The following is an 11,436-nucleotide window of genomic DNA, read 5'->3' as shown; positions in this document are numbered from 1 at the left end:
GGAGTGATACGTACTGTGCATCAACGTAATATTACCGTATTGTGTGTGTATAAGGACCATAAATGGCACCTGTAAGAGACGCGGTTATGAAGCGGATTTCAAACTCCAGGCTATCAGTCACACAGTAAAACTTGGGAACAGAGCAGCTGTGAAATCTGTCTGTCTTTGTTATTACGCTCAGCGTCTTTTAGTTTACATTTTGACTGCACAATTGTGAGCTCTTTGTTTAGCACAAAAACAACCTTGTTTTCTTTTATTTATGGAGCATTATTATTTAATGAATGCTCATAATTTAATTTTGAGTAATTTTTCATGTACATCTGTGCTGTATGTTAATAAAAGTGCCTGTGTGACATCTGGGACACAGCTTTGACTAAGAACTCTTTTTGTTCTTACTTTATGGCTTAAAAAAAATATCGAGATATATATCTTATATCGCCATCCAGCTAAAAAATATCGAGATATGAATTTTGGGTCATATCGCCCAGCCCTAAAATGTAATATAACTGAAAACGAATCAAAGTCTAAATGGGGCCTGGGGAAAACTGCTACAGTTCTTTTTACATAGTTGAACAAAAACATTTCCCCACAATGTCAACAGCTTCTTCTGACTTTTATTGATGTAATTTCAAACATTTAAGAAACCTGAATCTGAGCAGGTGCTCCAGCCAAGCATGACAGCAATTTCACACTTGCAGACACACGATCCAAAGGTAATCACAAACCCTACGTGGGTTTTGCTTTATTTCTCAGTCGTTTCTAGCCTGCACACGGAGGCAGGATGCGAGACATTTCTGTGAGAGATCAAGAGGAGGAGGAGGCTTAAACAGTCGGGATAATTAAATTCTCCTCTCCCTGTCCATCTAGTGGTCTGTCAGCCACGCTCAGCAAGCTTTTCTGGAATTGTTATCCCTCAATAAGATAAGCTGAGAGCACATAGTGTGTTGGTGTAGAACAACGTGGCACATCTTCTTTAAGAAATAAAATGAATGTGATGTGAAGCCCTAAAAATCTCTGTGTGGCTAAATAAAGGGACGGGGTCTTCATTAATGATCCCCATTGTTTCCCACATCTAAAACATAACAGCCAAAGTGTCTACTTGTCAAAATGTCTTCATATTAAGATCCCCTCTTCTATATCTGGCTGCTGTATCTATGGGAATAGAATCAAATCCCTTAATTACCATGTCAGTGGCATGTCAGTGCACGGTAATTACTTAATTCCGTCGATATGACTGAAAAGGCACAGAAATGACTATAAGCACTTGGAAAGTAATGAGCTTACTTTGGGAAATGCATTGTTTGTATCCAATAGTTTTTTGACTTAAACAGATTACCTACAAAGTAAAGAAAGCCATTCGCATGGCTATTTACATTCAATTTCAAATCAGCTTTTAAAATCAATACTTAATTCGAAGAGCTCTAGACCTGGGGAAGTATTAAGAAAAGTCTTTTGCAATAATCTCCTGTGCAAATGTAGGAACATGCTTCTTCTGTTCTGCTCGTTCATAGTAAAGTAGCACCATAAGTGGGTCAAAACAGGTCTTATTTGCAAGACCTCCGACTTCTGACTCGGCACTCTCCCTTTTTATGGCAAGCTTTTATCTATCATCATTATCAGGGAAGAAAGTGGAATGGCATGAAATTATTGAGGGTCAGAGATGGTCAAACAGATGGAAGGCAGCAAGACTTCCACTTAAACTGTCTTCTTAATGCCACAGAATGTCACTCCTCCTCCGCTGTGTCTCTCGCTCCTTTTTTGTTTTCTATTTGCTGGTGACCTTGTGCTAGCCCCCTTAAAAGTTAAACAAGCTCGCTTTCAAAGTTTGATATTTGGTAACATTTAAATTTGTTCTAGGTCACATCAAAGGTTGTTCTTTGTGGAACTGGAAATAATAGGACCGTGCAGCACAAATTGCCTCATTTACTGAGCTAGGACCAGTAACCACTTCAATTTGCATTTTTCATGGGGCAATGTGCCTGAGTCGACCTTTACCTCTTGGCTCAAGATAAGTCAAACACTCTCATTATACTGATGGGGATACTGTAGCTCCCTGGAGCATATGAAAATCTACATCTATGGTACAGTAACATGGCATAATTAGGTGTCTCTATGGTTTTTCTTTACACTTCCTATGTATAACCTTTCAGTATGAATCACAGAGAAACAGCACTCACTGTTGTCCTCAAGGTTTTTCCTCAATTATCAAACACTTTTCTAACAATCTGGATGCAAAAAGTATTCTCTGCAACAGAAACGTTCTCATGGTGCAGCTGTGCTTTCTAATCCATCTATCAAATACTCTGATTATTTTATATTTAAGAAAACTTAGCTACTGTAGCCAAAGATACTAAATTTCAGTTTTGGTGTAAAGAAGACACGTGTGTCATGGGGTGCTCGTTAAAAAAAGTCTTTGATCTGATGTTTTCCTTCAAACAGGCTGAATAAACGTCTTTTTAATTGAATGCATTACTGGCTACTGTAGTGCCTGCCAGTGATGTGAAAAGACTAGAGCATAACTACAAAAAATAGTCTTATCCTAAGAATCAAGCTAACCTTAAAGAACTCATTCTTGTGTTTAAAATTGTATTTAATTCTGCTCTGCTACTGTTTTTGTTCTGTTACAATGAAAACTTCATATTATGTGACCAAATTTTCAGACAGGAGGTAGTTATTGTGACCCCTCTAAAGGTTTTGATCTGTCCATCATGCAAAGCTACTCTAAATAAATATCACGATGTAAATGACTATAATAAGTCACCTTTAAATCATTTTTATTTTAACAAAATGGTCCAACTACTTTGAACTAGATGTGCAGTCATAATACAAGTGCACCCCACAATTCAGTAACTTGTGTAACCACCTTTAGCAGCAATAACTTGAAGTAATTATATTCTGAGTCTCCCTTTACTGGACCATTGCAAGACCTTGATTATTTTCTTTTCCGCCAATCTGTTGTATATTTGCTGCTTCATTTCTGTCCTTTCTTCTGTTCCTTGACCTACTTTAGGCAAAGCTTTAACTGTCAGTCAGATGACCTCACATTGACTCTAGAGTACTAAACACAGGAGTTAATGGTCAACTCAGTGATCTCAAGGTGGCCAGACCCTGTTGCCGCAAAACAAGCGCAAATCATCACCCGTTCACCACCGTGCTTTACAGTTGGTATGAGATGTAGATGAGATGTCCAAAAGACATTCTTCCAGAAGTGCTTTGTTCAGATGCAGCTTCTTTTTTGAGAGGCAAGTCTTTCTCTAGTACAATTAGAAAAAGACTGCTTGTTCAATCTTTTACTGCCATGAACCTCAACATTCAGCAAGGTAAATTGAGCCCATAGAGTCTGAGATGTAGCTGCTGGGTTTTTTGAAGGATTGTACAGTCTGACCTTGGGGTGATTTTGCTGGGAAGTCTGAAACTCTTACAAAGATTGGCAGTTGTCTTGAATGTCCCCCACTTGTGGATTCCCAAATTGGTGGGCAGCAACAATTGTTTCTCAGATTATTGCTGATGTCTTTCCTGCTAATGATCAGTTAATGAATGAATGCACTTACCTTTTTAATTCCCATGAAAAAAGTCAGGGTGTGACTATCAAATAAATCATGGTTTGATATGTTATGAGCTCTTTATCTCAGGATATAAATTTAGTACCTGCTAAGGAAATATCATAGGCAGAATACTGGTCACATAACTCTTTAATGTTAGAGTTACACACATTCCCCAAAAACATTTTTTCTGTGTTGTGTTTTTCTGTGTGAATTTTAACCATAGAATTTTTGGAACTATAAAAACTTAATGTGAAGTATGACCAGTGGTTGGTGCAGTCTGTACATTACCCATGTGGCCATGTCTTCTGTTGGCATGGCAACACTTGGTGAGCTCAGGTGAGCTGGGAGACTCACGTGTCTGACTTGGTCATCTGCCAGGCTTGGAACAGTTCGTGGAAATCTGAGACACAAGAAATGCTGAGCCTATTGTTGAGTGGCGTGCCTATTTTCTTCCTTCACCTTTCCCCAGGCAAATCAATTTACTTTCTACAGAATGAACGCCTTACGACTTTCATGAGAAAGTCTATCGCTGCATCTGTCCGACAGGCAGGGCTGGGCGAGTGATAAAAATCCAAATCTCACATCTGTTTGCATGGCTGGTCGCTATGATGGAAATGTACAAAGAACGTTTTTATTCTGTATTCTGTGGAGAATTAAGAATCACGCACAGTGCAGACACTCGAATGGCAAACAATAAGATTCTTTATAATGTAAATTTATTTCTGTCTTCAACGATTGACATGGTAGCAGATTACAAAGAAACAGCAGCACCATTAGTTACCCTCTTTTTGTTGTCAGCTGCGGTGCCAGTTTGTCTCCTCATCCGACCTACCGTCCCACTCTCCCAGTCTATGATCACTCAGAATATCAGCAGTATCTTTCACATCGTTTATTTATATATGTGTCCTGCTGCTCTTTCACTTTGCCCCTCAGCAGGAAGGTCAGAATACAGGTCAGAGGCTCAGACTGAGCCTCAGGAAGTGACTGGGATTCAGTGTCTCGTTCAAGGACGTGTTAGTAGAAGGGATTCAGGCTGTCTCGAGAGGTTGACGTTCAGTATGCTTGATGTTTTATTTAGTTACATGTTGCTGCCTGTTATAGTTTCTAACTCTGAGATTAAAAATTCTTAGTTTTTGGTTGTTTTGTCACATTTGCAAGTCACACAATTGCTCTCATACCCTTCAGCTGTTAATTGGAAATGATTGGGAATTAGCTTCCACTTTGTTTATTAGCTCAAGAACAGTGCGTAGAGAGCTTCGTGGACTGGGTTTCCATGGCCAAGCAGCTCCATCGCAGCCTCATATCACCAAGCAGAATGTCAAGAGTCAACGCAGTGCTGTAACGTACGCTAACACTGGACTGTAGAGCAGTCGAGACGTGTTCTCTGGAGTGACCAATCATGCTTCTCTACTCCTGCAATCTAACAGATGAGTCTGGGTTTGGCGGTTTCCTTGTCTGACTGCATTAAATATAAGTATAAATCTGGTGGAGGGTGGATTAAGATGTGGGTTTGTTTTTCCGGCTTGACCCCTTAGTTCAAGTGAGAGGAACTCCTAATCCTTCAACATACCAAGACATTTTGGATAATTTCACGCTCCCAACTTTGTGGGAACAGTTTGGGGACGGCCCTTTCCTGTTCCAATATAACATGATCTAACCAGTGGATGAAGCAAGGTCCATAAAGATATAGATGAGTGAGTTTGGTGTGGAAGAACTTGACTGGCCTGACCTCAACCTGTATTTCTGCCTTCTCCACTTTTCATGTCCAACTGTCCTGGAGCAAAACAAAACAAATCCCAAAGTGCATGTATGAAAACTCTCCCCAAAACTGTGTATACATGCTGTCCCTTATACATATTTATTTATTATTGCTTTCTGTTGTGATACAGCATTGTGTCTCATGTTACATTTTACTCCCGTTCATCGTTGGCTTTATTGAAAGATAATCCCTATATTATGCTAAGAAGAAGAATATTGTCTTCATATGGCGTGCCAAATGTGCTGGGTTTAATCCATGATGATAATTACACTTCATTGAACTGTCAGTCAGCGAAGAGTTGGACAGATTTTCTTTCCAACCATCTGTGCTCCTTTATAAACTTTTTGGCTCTTTTTGTCCATCTGTTGTCCTTTGGCACACTGCACTGACCTTATTAGCATTTAATTAAACAGTATTTGCAGAGATGAGGCTGTTCTTGGCACTTAATCTTAATCAACTTCATTTCCAGCAGCAGAAACAGGAGTGGCTCTTGATGTCTCTGCTTTAACCTCTAGAAGTGTGTCTTGTTCTGACCAAAGCTGGCTGTTCCATACTCAGATACAGAGAAACAGACCTTCTGTGTCTTTCTACTGTTTTATGTTTCCTGTATTGGGTTAATTGTTGACTGTCTACGACTACATTCACAAATAAAAATGTCTCCACTACTGTTAATTCATTAATATGACAGTCAAAGACAGAGTGTCTTAGATGAGTGACCTTTTATAATTTGCTATTTCAATCACAGACATGGACTCCTATGACCTGCATCATGAAGTCATGTGAAAAGTAAGATCATCCATGGAAATTGGAAGCAGGTTTATACCTTTTATCCTTACTTCTTGTACTTCGTGCCTTTTTAATGGCTCTGTGACATCAGTTAACTGGACATTTTGACCAATCCTGCTTTAAAGATCCCCTCACCTGCAAGTTTGATGTTTTAAGGGTGTTGTATTCTTGCATTTTAATTCCCAACAAAACATTTCAACACAATTTCATGACCCTCCATTTATTCTTTTTGATGCTTTTCTTGGTGGATTTTCTAGTGTGCTTATAATCCTGTTGAAAGCTCCACTTCTGCTTCAGCTTCATCTTTCAGACAGACAGCCTCGTTATTTTTAAGCACGACTTGATATGACAAAATTCACAGATGAATAAATGACTGCAGGCTGTCCAGTCCCTGAGGCAAAGAAGCAGCACCAAACTGGCCTCAAATTATATTAGTTTATTTCCTGTCACTGTGCCTAAACACTTTTAAAATTTGTCTGTCCAAAGAAGTTTTCTAAAACGTTGGGTTTTTAACATATTTTTCTTCTTTTTCTTCTAATCTTCATGTTTTGACAGCAGTTATTTTTTGCCCTGGCGCACCTCCCAAACAGTTTAGACTCATCCAGTTTCTTTCTTGTTAAACAAAAATGTACTTTGACACCAAACATTGTAAGAGTTACCTCTAGTCTTGTGAAATTTTGAGGTTCCTGGAAACTTCTTTTTCCATCAGTCTGGTCTTGGGCTAATTTTGCATGATGACTGAAATCCATATTGATTTATTTGAAATAATTTGGCGATCTTTTAAAAGTCTTTGCCAGACTCAAGTATCCTTGGAGAGCTCTTTAGATCTTGGCGTGATGGCACCACATACTTCAGAGCAAACAGAAAACCAGACCCTGGATATAAGAGAGTTTAAAAGGCAGATTTCACTTCATGAGTCTAACCTTTGGCACCTAATCTTATTCCAACTTTATGGATATTTCCATGTGATTGATTTTTAACATTTAAAATCTGGCAATGATGTGTTTGAGTATATAACTTTAGAAGGAAGAGGGCCTGGAAGGTATTGGCATTGACTGCTTTCAACTTTAAAAAGAACTTTATAACAAATTTATAAAATTCATACTTCAGAGATTGTATACATTTGTGTATTTTGCTATTTTGTGGAAGAGGCAAGCTGCAGCCCACTACTTCCAGTTTATTTGCTTTGCTAAGCAGTCTGGTCACTGGCTGTAGTGAACAAATGAGACTGCATTGATTTGCCGACTGACTCAAGCCCTGCATAAAAATGCATTTATTCATTAGAATAGGACCCAGTCTGTTGACACAGCAGTGTACGAAAGCCTTTGATGAAATAATGCAGCGTCATCAGGCAACAAGTGTAACTTTGCTAACTTTTGCTGCAGCTAATTGCAATGTGGGCTGTGCAGCAATGTGCTTCCAGGTGCTTGGATTATACCTGTGCCCATTCATACCTCCTGGAATGTCGTGTTTCTATTCTTTACGTGACAACTTTTGTGATGAACAATACAACAGGAGTCACTTTCCAGAGCTGCAAAAACCTACTGGACTGATTACGCCTTTGTATTGTACAGCTATGTAGTGGTACATGCTGATATTAGACATAGGCCAGACTTTCAGATCATTTCAGAAAGTTTTCACAGGACTTAAAACTGGAAAATGTTATCAGTATCTTACATGTGGAGGTATTTTTTGATGATTATGTTTCGTGAGATTTGCAGGCATTCCTTTATGCACAGCTCAGGTTGATGTTTGGATTTTGTGCCATTGTAACAGTTTGATTCTTTTCTCTTTTTTTAGTCATTCTGCTGCCGTCCTCAGGATCATTGTCTTGTTGCAGGATCCAAATTCTACCAAGCTTTAGCTGCCGGGCAGGTGGCCTCACATTGGCTCTAGGATACTTTGGCATACAAAGGAGTTCATGGTCAGCTCAAAGACTGCATGGTACCCAAGTCCAGTCACTGCAAAACAAGCCCAAATCATCACCCCTCTACCACAGTGTTCAACAGATGGTATGAAATCTTTGTGCTATGCTTGGTTTTTGCCAAACATGGTGCTGTGCATTATATCCAAACATCTCCACTCTGTCTCGTCTGTCCAAAGGACATTGTGTCAGAGGTCTAGTGGTTTGTTTAGACGCAGCTTTGCAAACCTAAGTCATGCTGCCATCTTTTTTTTTTGTTATAGAGAGAAGAGGCTTTTTCCTGGTAGCCATTCAAAACAAACTATACTTATTCAATATTTTTCTAAAGAAAAAGATATTGTACGGTTCTGAACTTTAACATTTAATATGCCAACAGAGGCGTTTAGAGTTTGAGATGTAGCTCTTGGTTCTTTTTGATGTCAAACAGAGCAGAAAAAGTAATCTCTGTCACACAGCTAAGCTCCACCCACCCTCTGTACAAACCTCCTATTTCCCAGAGGCAACCAATTAGGGGAAAATTGACTTAAAGGGAGAAGAATAAAACAAACAAACAGAAAAATCCTGCGTGTTTCTGAGAGTGATTAAACTGTGCGCTTTCACCAAGATCCAGTGAAACATGGTACAGATGATGTTGAACTGCGACACAAGAAAAGTTACAGCTGTAGAGTTCAAGAATTAAAATGTGAAGGCTGAACTGAGCATAATAGATCCCTTATTATGCTCATTTCAAGCTATTAAGCACATTACTTTGACTCTACTACCACACAAATCATCTTTAAGCAACAAACCATCCTTGCAGGGCTATTTCAGTCTGAATCCCCTCTAACTCCTGGCGAGGAATTCAGCATATTCCAAACATGTTACAGCTGGACAAAAGCATGTTATTAAAAGGCAGACAGGCCAGTGTGTCTGTAGACATTTTAGGTACTGGTTTCTGCAGTCTGGCGCTCACCCGCTGGATGCTTTGCATTTGGTCTAATAATGTTTTAAAGTACTTTGGGGAACAACATGCAGGGTTATATCAGCTATGATAAATCAATTACAGTAAACGAAACAATCAATACACGCAAACGCTCGTTGATTACACGAACATAACTCTTAATGGGAAATCTGGGAGAAGTATTATCACATTTATCTCACACCTACACCATCAAAATGTCAGTGATGAGACCTCTTCACTCGAAGCAGATTGACAAGCGGTAAGAGATGCTGTGGATGAAAAAATGTTTGACATTTCTACACACAGCAGCATTGTGACCGGGAGATGAAGCCATCAGCTCTGCCCATTGCAATCAGGCCTCTTTTTTTTGGGAGGTGTAAAAGCAATACATCCTCAATCACCATTTTTATTTCCTCCTGCCTGCCTCCGGAGCCTTCTTTCAACTAGCCGGGGTGTTTTTCTATTGCTGATGGAGGCGAACAGCTTCCAGTTTTCTAGGTAATTGGCATGTTGCTTAGTGAGCCTGCAGACGGAAATATTCGATATGAATCATGACATTATGGCTGTCTATATGAAAAGCAATAATTCACATATTGCAAACAGATCACGTTAAGTCCAGCCTTTCAACAGCTACCATTCAGTGGACTGTGGAGTATTTGTCTTTGTAATACGCAGATGTTTTAGATTAGATTAGATAGATAGATGTATAATCAATTCTTAAAATGAAGCAAGCTCATTAGAATGAAATCTTCACCTCTCCTGCTATTTCTCCCCCTTCAAATATCTTTTGGCCCATTATGAATTCTCACAGTTCGCTCGCTCTTGCTTCCTCTTCACACTCTCATTTATCTCCTCCGAGCTTTTGCTGACTTGAGTGATTTATTCACATCTCAAATTTAGCCTCTTGGTGAAATGTGAATAATGTCTGTGTCCCCGAGGGCAGCTGGCTGGTCACAGCTGAATACATTCTTAGCCCACGTTCTTCCATCCCTGCCTGTCATTTATATACCTGAGAATGAATAAAAATCACCTCTACAAAGGAGAACGAGCTGGCCAGGACCAGCGTGGCAGCATCAAACTGCATGGGTAGATTTTATTGCACTTCAGCAGCTGCACAAAATATCTTTTTATTTCAACTGACTTTATCACAAATGTGTAGGTGGTGTTTGCCACACAGTATGGCACATTGGAGTGCCCTGAGTGCCTTACCAATGCATTAGGCGACAGATTTTATGTAAAAGTAATATACTTAACAAAGCACTGAAACAGCACTCATCTTAACAACCTAAATCACAAAGTAGGGCAGTGAAAGAGGCAAGTGTTGGAGCATCGGGTTGCAGACGTAGATATGGATGCTGTCAGAAAGGTAGAGCAGTGAAGTATTTTGTTGATTTGACTCAGTATTTTCACATTTAATGTTTCTGCATATAAGAAAGTCTCAATAGCTGCTCCTGGAGGATAAGATTCTAAGCTTAAAAAGCTCACGGTCATAATCTGAACGTGTTGATGTTCTGCAGCTAGTCCTTTTTTTGTTCCAAGCACCATCTAAGTTTAGCACGTTAGCATGAAGACATTGGACGGTTGTAGTAAAACATAAAGTGCTCAGGCTGATCACAGTGGCATGTTTTTTATGTGTGGATCTAAACCTAGAGAGGGAGACACCACAAATGTCTGTGCAATATTTGCTGAGATATTTCACTCTGAAGGACAAAGCACATATTTACACTACAACCCACAGAACCAAGCCACGAGTAAACATTCATGTTTTTGTGTATTTTTCTATTATTCATGCAGCATTGTTTCTTGATATCAAGACAGTTATTGTTTCCCTGCCAGCTTCTGTAGTTTTAAAGCGCTCGAAATTTGATTTGACATGCTTTTACTGGGGAAAAAAATGAAAAATATTCCATTCTGTTGAGGTTTATACAGACTCAGAACTATTTCCAAATATGGTTCGACCCAGCAGCAGCAGCCTGCATGGACTTTGCCTTTAGTTTTTACTCTGCTTCAAAGGAGCATCTTGACCTGCGCATAAAGAACTGCAGGGAGCGAACTGAAGTATATGATAAGACTCCTGTCCCTCTTTATCCTTGTAGAGCTGTCATATATTCCACCAGGAAGCAAAGGGACCTGCAGAGTGTCAGCCTGGATCTTATTTCACCTCCTGTTGGAGAGGAAAGAAAGATACAGTTCCCCGAGTCTTCGTATCCTCATCAATAAAACGCCCGCCCCGTCAGCAGGGTACAGAACAAATCAATGTGTGCCTTTACATGAGAACATCTTTGATGAGTAGAGGTTGTCTGAACCCTGCTCAGCTGTATTTCAAGGCCCAATTTGGGCCTGGTGGAGACTTAAAGGTTCTACTGACTATTGTGTTCCTGAAATGCAGATTTTTTTTGAAAGCGTTTACTTTCTGAGCTTAAGTAAGATGAAATGCAACTTTACACGTTTGTTTGTGGACCGAGGCAAAATGCCACTTTCC

Source organism: Diplotaxodon limnothrissa, linkage group LG7, assembly GCF_057381915.1.
Source record: "Diplotaxodon limnothrissa isolate DT_005_m linkage group LG7, D_limnothrissa_male_GT1.1, whole genome shotgun sequence".
NCBI lineage: Eukaryota > Metazoa > Chordata > Actinopteri > Cichliformes > Cichlidae > Diplotaxodon > Diplotaxodon limnothrissa.
Note: the sequence above shows the minus strand (reverse complement) of the source record.